General features: G+C 36.0%; 1 protein-coding gene across 3 annotated transcripts in view; it reads right to left on the bottom strand.

Moving 5' to 3' along the window:
• The window catches only part of znf385c (zinc finger protein 385C), a 106,741-nt gene that overhangs the window by 25,462 nt on the left and 65,208 nt on the right, over nt 1-16,071 (bottom strand). The gene's annotated exons all lie outside the window — the stretch shown is intronic.

Here is a 16,071-nt window from a genome sequence, read left to right as displayed (position 1 = left end):
TAACATTGCAAGAAAAGAAAAAAAAATCAGCCTGAGAGGATTTCTATGAAATCTGAATGTTTACATAAGGAGTAAATTCACATAAATTGGGCCACTTTGTGATATTGACTACAGTTATTTATCTTTTTTTTTTTGTCCTTTTGAACAATACATTTCCATGACTTTTCAAGTTGTTTGTGATTACTTGATAAGGTTTTTTAAAATTTCAATGAGTATTTCATAAAAATTTACATTCATTAACTAGAGATGCACCGATGTACCGGCCAATAATCGATATCAGCCGATAAAAGCTATTATCGATTGTTTAAAAATAGCCGATGATCAGGGCCAATTATATCCTCAGTCAATCAAAAGGGTGCTGAAAAACGTGACCGACTGCAACTCACACTGTGTGTGAAGAAAATCTCTTGTGATGAATTTAGGGCAAGTTAATGCAAAAATAATGCATTAACAGCAAAAAACAGCTACATAAAAGCAGGCTCTCTTTGACCCTATGAATCCCCCATAGTTCAAGCCAGGGTTGCCAGGTCTTCAATTTTTCCTTATACTAAACATTATTTGTAGCTCCTCTCATTTAATAATCGCAAATAGCTCTGTACTTTGTTACTTCTAAAAAGAAACAAAGTGTCATCTTTCAAATTCTGTCCATTTTATTGTGAAATTCAAACAATAAATGCCGTTTTGACACTCTTAAATGGGACGTGACAGATCAATGTAGCGCCTCAGTTCAAGAGGCAGCGCGAGTCTTTTCTTCCACTTTAATACAAATTATATCTAGAAAAACATGCATGAATATCGTAAGTTATTTTGAAAGACAGTACCCGGCGCATGGTCTAAAAGGGTTGTCCCTATTTTCTTATTGAGTAATGGGTGTGTTTTGGGCGTAACGTGCAATAAACCAACCAGAGTCTCATCTCCCATTCCCTTTCAAAGCCAGTTGCGCTCGCGCCATGGCGGATTCGCTATTTACATGGCGAAATTTGCAAGCGGAAAGACTGAACGCTTCTCCAGAGAGGAAACGGATCTGCTCGTGCGCAAGGTCACGCAAGCAGACCATCTACGGGACAAGCCGGGTTCCACCATATCTTTATGTACACAATAATAATCTTTTACATTGTAATCCTTTTATTTGTAATATTTGGCATGTTTGTGTGCTGCTGCGCGTCCCTGCGTGTGTAATAAGCAGAGTGTACGCACGTTGTGCACCCGCCTATAGGTGCATATTACTAATGCGCCCTTTAAATAACAAAAAATATATATACTGCACTATTGACCAGGTTTCAGTTGGTCGCAGTCTATTTCAGTTGCCTCAAAATAGCAATGTGCCAACAACGCGCCCGAACACACATTTTCAGACCAGCACGCCCATGGGTGCACAAATGGGCGCAAATGCATTTGCTATTTAAACAACGTGGCGCAGGATGTGAAAATGATAACTGCGTTGGGCTGAAACTAGTAAAAAACACTTGCGCCTGGCGCCGCATTGTGCCAGGTGTATGATAGGGCCCTATGAGTTTAATTCAACATTAAACATAGCGTAGCGGTCAATGAGGGACTGTATATATATATATATATATATATATATATATATATATATACAGAGGTAAAGTCCAGGTTCAGAAAGTAAAAGTCCTCCTCAGTATTTTGTTCAATCACCTGGATTTGCTAATTAGCAGTTTTTTAGCCAGGAGAAGTAATTAGTGCAATCAGCTGGCTGAGTTCATAGGTGGAATAAACATATGGCAGGACTTTTACTTTCTGACCCCTGACTGTACACCTCTGTATATATACCTTGTCATCTCTTTATTAATATGAAGTTATAAAAACTACATAATTATATATATCTTTTCATATATTATAATTATATATAATTATAACTTTTACACTGAATATCATCCCAACACTTCAGATAAAAAAAAAAAAAACACTTACATATTAGCAAGTCATTTACTCAAAAGTGCTTCAGTGTCGCACATTACCCCCGTCCTAATTTACCCTGACGTACCTAATAACGTCACATTACAAGACCACCTTCCCAATGTCAACACAAACTTTCAAAGTTGTCAAATGTATAAACCACAAACCATATACATTGATATGTAACAAAACATTTCATATGTCATTGGGTATATTTTACACATCAGCAATCTAGTAGGCTACATTAAGAATGTTATTATTAGGTTTGCTTGACCTATAGCTCTCCCAGATTATCACATGACTGTTTATATGGATAAATATTGATAAATACATTGAGAAAAAAAGGTATTGATCAATAATACATACACATAAACACACACATACTACAGTGTAGACTGGCCCACATTGGCTGTGTCTTGCTCAGAGAAATGGACACCATGGGATATGGGATTTTTAATGGTGTGTGTGTGTGTGTGTGTGTCTACAGGGATATCATGTTTCTAATGGAGCGGGGATGTAGAGGTTTCTCATTTTCCAGTTGGCTGAATCTGAAATCTAGGAGCGTATAGATACTTACCCTACCACAAAGATCAATCAGTGTAGTGTACACACACACACACACACACACACACACACACATCACGGAGGCCTGATATCAGTCATTTAATTCTACGTCAAACTGTCACATTTCTGTGTGTGTGTGTGTGTGTGTGTGTGTGTGTGTGTGTGTGTGTGTGTGAGTGAGAGAGAGAGAGAGAGAGAGTACTGAAGCTTTCAACTCACAGAAGTGCAACATTAATCATTGCTCTGACAATTTATTAGAGCAAGTGAACACACATATCTCACCATACACACACGTACAGATATGCTCAAACTGTCAGGATTAGGCCTTTCTTAGAGGCCTTTCTCAAAAATCATATGGTGCCACATTAAATGTCATAAAAAGAGAAATCCTCTGGTCAAAAATATCATCCACTCATATGATTTCCATCTTCCCTGTGACATAAAAAGAGAAGTTTAGCAGAATGTTAAAGATGTTGTTTTTCATACAAAGAATGAAAGTGAATGGTGACCACATGACTTTATATTCCAAAGGCATCTTTACACAGAAAAAGCAGCACAGAAATCAAATCTGAAGCGTTATAAAATCACAAATTGTGCATTTACACAGGAATTAAAATTGCGGGAAATAACAGTTTGAACAGTACTATTTTAAAACTACAGTTTTAACAAAGTGTTATAAAATGAATTTAAAAATAAATAAATGGTAAACAGATAAATAAAACTCGATAACTAAAAATACGGAATTTTTAATTGAATTAAAATTTAATTTGAGTGCTATATCTCACGCTTTGATGTTTGTCTGTGGTACTGATTTTCTATTTCTTAATAAAAATGATCCAGATGGAACAAATGCTACAAATAAATGATGAATTATTGCACCGGGTAGATATAGCACCACCGTAGGATTAAAAGAGTCAACATTTTTACCTTTTTTCTTTTCTTCTTCTTCAAAGAGCCAGAAAGCATGAACAATGCTATCGTTAGCACTTCAGGCAAAAAAATGTAAATGAAAATGAGAAAAGTTGCCCTGGGAACTAACTGACAAGTTCAAATTGCTAAAATTATTTATAAATAAAAATAAAATTAAAACCTAAATAGAAATAAAAAAATAAAAAAGCACATAACAAAATGTTAAATAAAATGTCAAATTAAAACTGAAACTATAAAAAAATAAAAGCTATTTGAATATGGATAATACCAAGTTCTATACAGACTGCTTTCATTTCATGAAAGTCATTTTTGAAGCTTAAGAGACCTCGGTCATCATTCACTTTCATTGTATGGAAAAAAAATCCTGTCTAACATCCTCTTTTGTATTTCACAGAAGATAAAATGTCCAAGGCGTTTTTGAACAACACAAGTGTGATTAAATGATGACAGAATGTTCATTGTTGGGTGAATTATCCATTTAATTTTCTACTCCTTTAAAACACAAAGACTTCAGAGATATTTCAGTGAAGATGCTTCAGTCCTAAAGCCTCATACAACCCCATTCCATCACATTTTCATGTTCCAAATAAATGTCTGTGTGAGTGTGTAATCTGTCTAACTCAATGGAGCTCAAAATAAATGACCATCACGCCCTGAAAAGGCAGACTTATTTTTCAAGTGGTTCCACGCACGCAATATTCAACTAGAAACACATATCCACACAATGAACATCACACACATGCTCTTTGCCTCAAACAGACAAAGCTTTGAATTCAGATGGTGCCACATAGTGTATGCTGGTGTATGAATGTAGTGGACCACAAAACGCACAGAAAGACGAGATTTTTTCCCCTCTCTCTCTTTCCTGACAACATTTGAAAGGCATAATTATGATTCACAAAGAGCTGTAATTAGCAGATCTGCTTCTCTTGCCTCTCCGTCTATCTCCCTCCCTCTCTTCCTCTCAAACATAGCCACAAAATCAATGCAGAGTCCAGCTGGCATCTCGTGCTGTGTATCTGTCACATCACATATTTACACACATATATACACACATATATATATATATATACACACACACATGCATACATACACGTGAGCACCCTGACTGGTCTTTTGCTATGCACCCCCTTTCTATCAGAACCAGCATTAACTTCTTGAGCAGTTTGAGCTACAGTAGCTCATCTGTTGGATCGAACCACATGGGCCATTCACTCCCCACGTGCATCAGTGAGCCATGACCCTGTCGCCGGTTCACCACTGTACCTTCCTTGGACCACTTTTGATAGAAACTGACCACTGCAGACCGGGAACACCCCACAGTTTTGGAGATGCTCTGACCCAGTCGTCGTGTAGCCGTCACAATTTGGCCCTTGTCAAATATACACACACACACACACACACACACACACACACACACACACAGTACCACATTACTAGTTTTAATGTTTTTGAAAGAAGTCTCAAAAATATGCTCAAAAATACAGAAAAAAAAAAAAAAATCATTGTGTATTAAAATTTATGGTTTAATGGTTTTCTATTTTTATTGTAATAATATTCCACTATGTAAATGTGTTTTTTTTTCTGTATTTTTGATCAAACAAATACAGGCTTGATGAGCATAAGATACTTCTTTCATAAACATTAAAAATAGTAATGTTTCCAAACTTTTGACCGTTACTGTATATATACGTGTCACGGGTTAGTGGCAGTAATGAAGCGCACAACAAAGGAAATACTCAAACAGATCTTGAATCTAAGAATAAACACAATAACCAGGAGAATAAGTAGGAGGAATCACAACCACGTACACTTGAGGACAAGGAACTAACTGAAACTGAGGGCTTAAATACACAGAGCAAACAAAGGCAGTAACTAACTAGGCACACACACACCTGAAAAGAATACTCACTCATTAAGTAACCAGGAAAACAAACAGGCAGGGAACGGAGGAGAACAGAACCAATTAACAAACTAACAGCAAATACTAGAACAGGAAAGCTAAATCAAGCAATACAAAACGTGAAAAACTGACTCTGACAATATATATATTATGTATATATATAAATATATATATATATATATATATATATATATTTATATATCAAAATGAACACAGCTCTCTGTGAACAAAACCCTGAAATGTGCGCACAGAATGCCGCTTCTTTTTCAAAATGTACAAAATTACAAAATCAAGCAAAATTCCCATTTTGTATCCTTGTCACAGTCATAGATGAGTTGTGAGAAAATAGGATGTGCCAGATCTGTCAAAGGTCTTAAAGTGACAGCAGCCTAATAAACCTGCTGTTTGTGATTAATGTTAATCAAAAGACAGAGAAAATCACTCACTGCTCTTGACTGAATAACTTTTGTAGCTTTAATAAGGAATAATCTACATTCAATTTATAATTTATGCAGTGAAGACTGTGCAGTGTTTGATTATTCAATTTCTGTATATTTACCTGTAAGACCAACTTGAAAATCTTAATGCACTGTTTACAAGATTACATGGGTCAAAAACAATGAAAACAATAGTTTTTTTTGCGTATTTTAGCAGGGCAGGTAAAAATCTGAACCAGCCCGACTGGGCCAGAAGAAAAAAAACCTTAGGCCGTGTGTCCACCAAAGCGTTTTTAGCCAGCTGGAAAGTTAAGTTCCTGGAACCTCATGTATAAAACCTTTCGTAGGTTTCATCCTAAAAGTGTGCGTACGCACAAAAGCTAGATTCTGCCAGAACCTGCTCAGAATTCCCTTTATAAAACCCAGTCAGCGGAAGATTGTGCGTACATGCATCTCCACCCCGATATAACCATATATGTAGCTTACAATACCTCGTTTTACTATGCATAACTATTCCCATCCACATGCTACCATGTTTAACACAAGACATTAGGAAAATATGAGATAAAGACTATGTGCCGACACATTACATCACTAAAAATCATTCACTATTTTTGCCTTGTTTTAGAATACTTAAATCAATATTGTATAAAATACATTTCAGGGAATGTTTTCAGAGAAGAGTTATTCTCAATCTTTTCCACTGGCCAAATAATAGGGTATTTTTAATTGCTTTTTAGCAAATCAAATTTATGCAATTTTGCCTATAAGGTAAACATTTATTTTAGGATGGTTTATATATTTTTAATAGAAACAGATAGGCCTTATTTTTATTTATTTTTTGCAGCGTAAATAATTGTCTGACATAGAGTGTAACCAAACGTTTTAAAAGAGCTATATGAGCAAGGAGGCTTATGCTTGTACCGTTCAAAGGTTTGGGGTCGGTAAGGTTTTTTAATGCTTTTGTCTCTCCTGTTCACCAAGACTGAACTGATTTGACTGTTTTCAATTTGTAATATATTTTAAAATGTGTGGCAGAGCTGAATTTTCAGCATCATTACTCCAGTCTTCAGTGTCACGTGATCCTTCAGAAATCATTCTAATATGTGACCCTGGATCACAAAGCCAGTCAAAAGTCTCACGGGTATATTTGTGGCAATAGCCAACAATACATTTTATGGGTCAAAATTATCGATTTTTCTTTTATTTCAAAAATCATTAGGATATTAAGTAAAGATCATGTTCCATGAAGATATCTGTAAATATAAATATAAACTACTGTAAATATATAAAACAGTTATTTTTGTGAGTGAATGCAGCACAATCACAAACATAAATGAAAAACTTCAAAGGCCATTTTCTCAATGTTTAGATTTTTTTGCACCCTCAGATTCCAGATTTTCAAATAGTTGTGTCTCAGCCAAATATTGTCCATATCATAACAAACCATACATCAATGTAAAGAGTATTTATTCAGCTTTCAGATGATGTATGAATCTCAAGTTCCAAAAAATTGACCCATGTGACTGGTTTTGTGGTCCAGGGTCACATATGATGATTTTCTGCTCAAGAAACATTTCTTATTGTTATCATTTATCAATGCTGGAAAACAGTTAATATTTTTCTGGAAACCATGATACATTTTTATCAGGATTATTTGATGAATAGACAGCTTAAAAGAACAGCATTTATTAGAAATAGAAAAATCGTTAAAAAAATTTGACCCCATGCACTGCAACATGTTTTTCACTATATTTGCATGTGAATGCGTATGAGTGTGCGTGTTCTCGGAGTTTGGATAAAGGCATTGCCGACATCCCTCTTCCCATTTACATAACGCACAAGCCTACAGCATCTACCACACACACAACCTAAGTTCAGTGTCACACACACACACACACACACACTCACAAACAAACCCTGTAGCAGCAAACCCTGCCTGAGTCCATCTTGAGACGAAACGGAGGGTGACAGGCATGTGCGTGTGTGTTTGTGTGTATGCACATGTATATCTTGTTTTATTTGTGCTTGCCTATTTGTATGTGTGTGTGTGTGTGATGCGAGAGAATGTGACAAAAAGAGAGAGCTAAATTCTGTGTTGCTTGGGACGAGTACATAATGTTTAGCTGTAATGTCCGCATCGTACCTCACTGGAGCCCTTTTTAAAAGCAAACATAAATTCATTTTAGGCCTGATCTGTCCACTAGAACCAGCTCAGACGGTGTGGGGTCAGACCAGAGATCTTCTGATGTTTGGCTTGAACTGATCAGATGGATACAGGACAGTTTAAAACACACACACACACACACTTGGAGAACAACTAGGTGGATATATAAATTGATGATGACAAAGTTTATTAGAGGGAGACCAATATATCAGCTAAAATAATTATGAGCCAACAGTCAATTACCATTTAGTGATTATCAGCATTTGCCAGATTAAAATATGAAGTTCAAAGTGATTTTTTTGTGAATACATTTTGAGTAAATATCAAATTCTCATATCAAAAAAGCATAATATGTATTATTTAACTATATTACAATATATATAATATTTAGACATATAAATATAGTTTTATTTAAAAAATGTGGAAATTGATACTTTTATAAAGCAAGGATTAATTTAATTGATCAAAAGTGACAGTAAAAACGTATATAATGTCACAAAAGATTTCTATTTTAAATAGATGCTGTTCTTTTAAACTTTCTATTCATCAACAAATCCTGAAAAAAAAAGTGGCATGGTTTCCACAAAAATATCAAGCAGCTATATAGGATTTAAAGGGCACCTATTATGCAAAATTCACTTTTACATGGTGTTTGAACATAAATGTGTGTTGGCAGTGTGTGAGCAAAACCACCCTAGAATGATAAAAATCCACCCAGTGGTTTTTTTACAATCTCAGTAAATCATAAGCACTGTCTCAGAACGAGCTGTTCTAAGATTGCTCTCACTGTGACGTAGAATTGCGCAAGCCCCACCGACGTGGTTTGATTGACACTGTGGTTACCCCACCCTCGGTGATCTGTACACCATCGCCATTGTTTCAACGACAGCCGGTAATGTCTCCTAAGAAATGTAGGTGTTCTGTTGTGGGATGTAAGAATGGACATAGTAGTCTTCACTGACATCAGAGCCACTGAAAACACAGCGGATGGATTTTATTTATGAAGAAAAGGCGCCACTTAAACTTCCTAAATACGTTTGCGAGAATCATTTTCTGACTGACTGTTTAGTGAACGAGGGTCTAAGTTAATCCTCAAGTGTGGATCGTTGCCTACTGTTCGCGATCCAACGTCACCTCCAGAAGAAGTAAGTGTATTTTATGATTTTTGAGCAAACAGTCATTTCAATCAATGTCAGCCAGTTCAACAACAAATGCGTCTAAAGCTATTTATTGTCGTCGTCATAGGATGTTTCAACAAACAACGTCAGACAGTTTTATGTCACGTATCATTTTTTGCAGTAATTACAAATTTAAATAAATTAATACCTGCTCTATCTCCATAGAAAGTATATAAACGTCTATCTCCCTGCAGCATTTGTTTTCTGGTTCTGTATAGCCATCTTCTCACATTTGCCACATAAGCACCTGTAGCCTACGACAAGTAATGTCAACATGACGCAACAGCACCCCTCGCATAAATATAATTTAGCAAACGTTAATACTTAGCAAACGTTATCACAGTATTTGTGTGTGTGTAGTTTCAAAAAATTGCGCGAACGTTATCACAATTTGTGTGTGTCTGTATGTGTGTGTGTGTGTGTTGCACATCCATAATTGCAAAGGGGACGCGATTAAAACTTTGTAAGTACATAAATGTATCAAATAACCATTCCGAGACGTCTTGGTCCATTCTCATTCGTGTTTATTCTGTGCCGGACTCTCTTCATCATCTGGGTCCAGCAGGGCGGGGATATGCAGCTCATTTACATTTAAGGTGGTACACACCAAAACAGCTCTTTTTAAAACAGACCCCAAAAATGACATTTTCAAATGGTTATTATAATAAATTAACTGTGGGGTATTTTGTGCTGAAACTTCACAAATACATTCTGGGGACACCCAAGACCAATATTACATCTTGTAAAAAGGGGCATAATAGGTGCCCTTTAATATTAATTTCTTCATCTTAATATTTTGCTGGCTTTTTATATTGAACAGTACTTCAGGTCCCCTTCTGCTGTTTCTAAATGTGCAATATAAATAAGTGTTAACTTAATATACTGTATATTTCGGCATTACATCAGCCATTCATCATCCTAAAACACTTATATTGGTCGACCACTAAAGCATATACCTGTAAGATGGAATAGAGGAAAGAGGGATGGATGTTGATTATACTGTAGCTGTGGAAATGCAAATAGAGAAACAAAGTGGGCTTAATTGTTAATTATGTGTAAGCGGTTCTAAATCTCATTTGCTGGTATCAGGGGATTGACTATTGGCTGCATTCAGATACAGTGAGAGAACAAGAGTCCTAACGCTACACGACAGAAAGCATCTCGGTCTGTGCCTTTCCATTTTTCAGGCCTGTCCAATGCCTCCTTCTTTGAAAGAAATCAAAATAAATAAATAAATAATCTGCATTCAAGGCAGCACAAAAAACACATTTCAATCAAATCCTCACTCTGCACCAGATTGTCAAAACCCTTCACAAACAGTAATCAGGACTCACTCCCAAATCTCTTCAATTCACTCTCCCTCTCTTTCTTCCCATCTCTCTCTGACCTGCATGTCTCTCTCTTTCTGTCCCTCCCTACAACATTTCTTCTCTCTGTTCCCTTCAAGAGAACAATGCGCTAAAGGACGACTATGCTAGTTCTGATTAGATGTAACAGTGCATGAAGAACATAATGAGACAGGAAATGATGGAATGATTGTAAGCTCCACTGAAGCCACGTGTCAGACGGACAGAAACAAGCAAAATTAAATAGCTGCAGCAGAAAGACCCTTCCAGAACACTGAGGTCACAAAACACAGACCTTTAAAACCAGGAGATCTGATTGGCTGATGATGCAAACGTAACATGATGAGCATAATGAGCAATGATTTTATCAATTAAGGATCAGAGAGTGAAAAGACTGCTATTCTGTCCCCAATCTTTCTCCTCCTTTGTTGTTTTTTTGTGTGTGTGTGTGTGTGTGTTCATTTTGCAGTTCACCAGCCAACTTACATGAAATCAAGTACGTAATTAGGGGTCTCTGGCAGTGTGTGTGTGTGTTGGTGTGTGTGTGTGTGTGTGTGTGTGTCCAAACTCACATGGGAGTGAATAATAATGGCTAATGAAACATCATGATGTGTTTACTCATGCGGAATTGAATCTACCCTGAAATCTCAATTTAATGAAGTGCGTTTATGAGCGTATGTGAACGAACAAATGTGCCAGTCTCAAAATAATAGTTTGAATATGTGTGCACCCCAAATAGCCACTTACAAATCATTTATGTTGTGCCAGATCATGTACACTACCATTTTATATTTTTTAAAGAAATCTCGTATGCTCAGCAAGGCTGCTTTTTTTTAATCAGAAATACAATAAAAACAGTAATATTGTGAAATAGCATTGTAATCGATAATAACTGTTTTCTATTTGAATATATTTAAAAATATTTATTCCTATGATGTCAAAGCTGAATTTTCAGCATCATTACTCCAGTCTTCAGTGTCACATGATCCTTTAAAAATCATTGTAATATGATGATTTGTTACTAAAGAAACATATTACTAGTTGGAAATGGAGGCGTTATTTTTTTTCAGGTTTTTTTTTTGGTGAACGTTTGAAGAGCAGCATTTATTTGAAAAGGAAATCTTTTGTAACATTATAAATGAGCCCTCTTTAGGGTCTTTTGGACCTGACCTTGACTGATCTACATTTATGTTCAAATCAACATAGAATATCTGTAATGTATTCTCTGGAAAATTTACATATGTAATATATTCACACGAGATTCTTTCAGTTCCATATTATCTATCTAGCTGATAAATTACCAAATGAATGGAGAGAGAGGTGCAAAGCATGACAAAAAAAAAATGTTGAATGAGCGTCTTTCCTGTTCATTAAGATGGACTATACGCTATTCAAAATAAGAGCCTCTTTTAATAAAATCTTATCTTCTCTGCTTGGATCCAGAAGGGGCCGACACAGAGTTCGTTCAGCCTCAGCCACATTAAAAAGCAGTTTACTGGACATACTTGGAATTAACTGATGTGCCTATAGGGTACATTTAGCAAACACGTGTTCTGTAATATTTTGTTCTAATATATATATATATATATATATATATATATATATATACAGGGCTTGAGATTAACTTTTTCTGCCCACCACCCACTGTGGCTAGTGGTTTTCCAAAGTTACTAGCCAGTCAGCATATAGATATTTTTAATATTATCTCATAATTTGGCAGCAGGTATTAGGGAGTTGCACTTTAAGACCATTATACTGTTACACGTTTTCTTTCTCAACATAACTGACTGCGTTTATGTGAATACTCACCAAGACAGGCATTTTGACATAATTTTTTGTGTATTTGACTGGCTTTATGTGCGCACTTTGCAGTGTTGTGCCTGAACGCGTTCATATTTTGAGTGAACGTGTACTGTATTACTGCCTGATGAACGTTACTGTGAACTCGTTCATTCTGGTGTCTGTGAATGGCACGCTCTCTCAGTTTAACTTCGTTCAATAGAGTGCCAGATTTCTATAGAGCCTTCCAGGCGAAAACCCGGCTAAAACACACCGTAAACCGGCCTTAATATGTAGCGGAAAAAACACCCAATCTGGCAACACCAGCCACCAGTGTCTACTGACTCTCTTGTTCGATCTCGTTCATCAAAATGAACAAATCTTTTTTCGAGTCATTTCGTTCATTTAAGGGGCTTTAAATGTTATACTATTAACGGGCAAATTCCCAGAACACATCCACCTACGCAATCTTGATCATATTCTGAATTAAGAAATCATTATAATGCAGTCAAAAATCGTTTACAGGGAACATAAATAATTACTTTACCTTCCGAGCCACATTTGTCACGTGACAGACGCAATGAATGGATCGTTCATGAACGACTCATCACTTACGTTACAAATCAAAACAAAAAGCAGCAAGGAGGCGTCGTATGATCATTTAAACGAGTTTTATGACAAGGTCGGTGAGGATGGGAAAAAAATCTGACGCATAGCTTCAGTGTTAAAACTGATAAAATAATTGTCTGTGGTTCTATATGGGCTGTGGTAATCATTTTGAAAAATAATATCTCGCAGCAACATGGGGAAAAAAAGAACTATGAACTAGTTCATTTTTGGAACTGTGAACTGAACTTTGAACATGTAGAAAGTGAACTTTCCCAACACTGGCACTTTGTGAGCACAAAATCTGCGGGATTAAGTAAAATTATGCACAATATGCGCAATCACATGGCGAAATTCAAACCCTGTTACACCAACAATATTCATCCGGAGCAAATTAAATGAGTGAGTGAGGGGAGGCAGGTTTGTGTGTCAACTCGCTGTCAGAGAGGTGAGAGAGCAAGAAAGCGCTGCTGGCATCGTGTATCTATTCTGTGGAAAAATTAGTATTGGAAGCGTTTCAGATATCAGTTTCAATATCAATATGTATAGAAAAATCTATATTTTTGACAATACTACATTGCACTTAGTTTATTATTTCAGATGCAGTTTTAAAAGACTGTAATTGAAAAATGTATATTATATATAAAATTAAACCCGCCACAGTGGCTAGTAGGACTTACTGTGTTACACGCCACTGCTGAAATACACCCGCATTTGGCGGGTTGGCAGGTGTTAATGTCAAGCCCTGTATATATATACAAGGCTTGTATGTATGTGTATATATATATATATATATATATATATATATATAGTGTCAAAATGCTTTGTCACTACTGCAACTTAAACTTTAATACAGAGTTGAACAGCATAATGTTATGCTTTCTCTTCAGCTGTGTTCAGTCGAAATTCTGCAGAGAGAGTTTGTTTGTGAAATAAACAAGGCAGGTGGATATTATTTGTTTGTGTTGCGTGCGGTGTGAAGGTACTGCTAATGTAACCTGTACAGGCTGCTACTGAATCAGGATAGAAAAAAAGTGTTAGCGAGCACGAAGGAGACAATAAACGACGTGATTAAATGATAAGATCAGAAGCCAAAGCTCTTGAGCGTGACTAGAAGCCTCAAGTGCGGAGCGCTGCGTGTCAAAATAACATTTAATGTCTTTGAATCATTATTAACATCATAAATTCTATTTATAATTGAAAATAAAATCAACACAAGATTAGCACTGTCATTAAAATAAAAATCATCCTGAAACACCCATAACACAAAAGAAAGCATAAAAAAAGCATTATGTCAGAGGAAATAACTCTTTATATGGAGTTTCCTAACTTATTGTCCATTCAATAACTGCAGACCATATGGCCCCAAAAAACACATTTTATGTGCCATACTGTCAAATAAAGGCTCTTCAGTAGGTGTGTAAGCGTGTGCATTCCAGAGAGAGTGACTGAGAGGGAGAACATCATCAAAACCAATGGTGCAAAGCGGGCAACCCATCTGCCACAAAGGAACAATAAAGCCTAAGGCTTCTGTGTGTGTGTGTGTGTGTGTGCATGCGCACTAGTGTGTGTGTGTGTGTGTTAAACACCCTGAGGCTGCACAGTGATAAATTACTCCTTTTTTCTTTTTCCCCCAGAGAGTCAGGCTGAAGGAAGGGAGGGTGAGAGGTTTGGTACACGATTGCAAATTTCAAATTGATAAAGAGCAGGAATTGCAGGACATAAATATAAAATTAAAGTATCTGTCACACTTCTGTAAACCACAGCGGCACAATGGAAAATGCCATGCAGATGAGGACAAAAAAAACAAGGAAATGGATGGGAAATAGCGAGGAAGTGTGTTCTTATTTGTGAGCGTCATGACTGCAGGGTGAATATATGCAGAGGGAGAGCGCATGCTGTTTTCTTATCTCAATCACACCGTGTGTGTGTGTGTGTGTGTGTGTGTGTGCTGGGAGAGAGCGGGGCTGATTGCGACAGCAAAATCTTGCCAAAGGCTGTGCAGTTGTTACACTGATAAGACAAAGTTCTTTAAAAAGATTTTTGCTCTTTTTTTGTACTATAGAGTTATTAAATAAATAAAAAACTATTAAAAACTGTCAAATTAGAACAGGCATGTAATTTATTACAGCCAACATTCAATCATTATCAATAAGCACTAATGATTATGGAAAATACTCTTCTTTCTACTTTATTATTAATTACACTTCAATTCACAATTTTAATTCTGTAATAATTACATTCAAATTAATAGCTTATTATTTTCATTTATTTTTTTATTTTTTTTATTTCATACATTGTGACTAAAGTGTCCAAATACTGTGTATGTATGCATGTATACACATACATACATACACACACACATATAGATATGTGTCTATGTATGTATATACACACATACACAAATTTAAATAGTTTTGATAATAATATAATTGTATTATAATATAATTGTAAATTAAGCATATAATTAAATTATGATTAGAATACATAAATAATATTCGTAACATTTCAATGTACATTTCAGAATTATTTTCTTTTCTTCTTTTTTCTTTAAATATACAGATTATATACTATACCCAGGAAACCCAATATATCTGAACACACTTGGACACTTTAGACACACATAAAAATAAATGAACTTCCTTGCATTAAATACAAAATAGCAAACCAAGTGCCATTTTAAAATTCCATATACATAGGCTACATGGAAAAAAACTCCCTCCACCCCTTCATTCTCTCTTTCTGTCTGTCTCTCTCTTTTAACACACAGACACCTCAACACAGAAAATGAGTGTTCAATCAGAGCCACTTATATAGTGATGTGGAGTGACAGAAGCTTAGTGGAGTTCATTTCCTGTTTAAATGAAGTCATTTCCTGTATCAGAAGCCACTTAAGGGCTGTGACCTCAAAATAAACATCACTTATAACATGATTAAACACCTTACTGAAGAAAAACACAACGTATACACCCACCCCCAGACTTAGCGAGAGAGATTAGACGTGCTTGATGTTAATGCAGAGGGAGACTGCAGCAGCGCGATAAGGAAAAGTGCTTTTAAAATCTTATTATTCAACCTGTTCAGTGCTTCGCTAAGGATGTGCCTGCTAAGAGCGTGAACATAAATGCAAATGTATGGCGATTATGGTGGAAAATGCGTCACAGAGACAGAAGGCTAAACATATAGTTATTACTATGTATCTGTACTCGTCGCTTTTTTGTCGCTCACCATCTATCTCTCGAAC

Source organism: Abramis brama (assembly GCF_963993115.1).
Source record: "Abramis brama genome assembly, chromosome: 1".
In the NCBI taxonomy this organism is placed as follows: domain Eukaryota; kingdom Metazoa; phylum Chordata; class Actinopteri; order Cypriniformes; family Leuciscidae; genus Abramis; species Abramis brama.
This window is presented reverse-complemented; position numbering and strand designations above follow the sequence as displayed.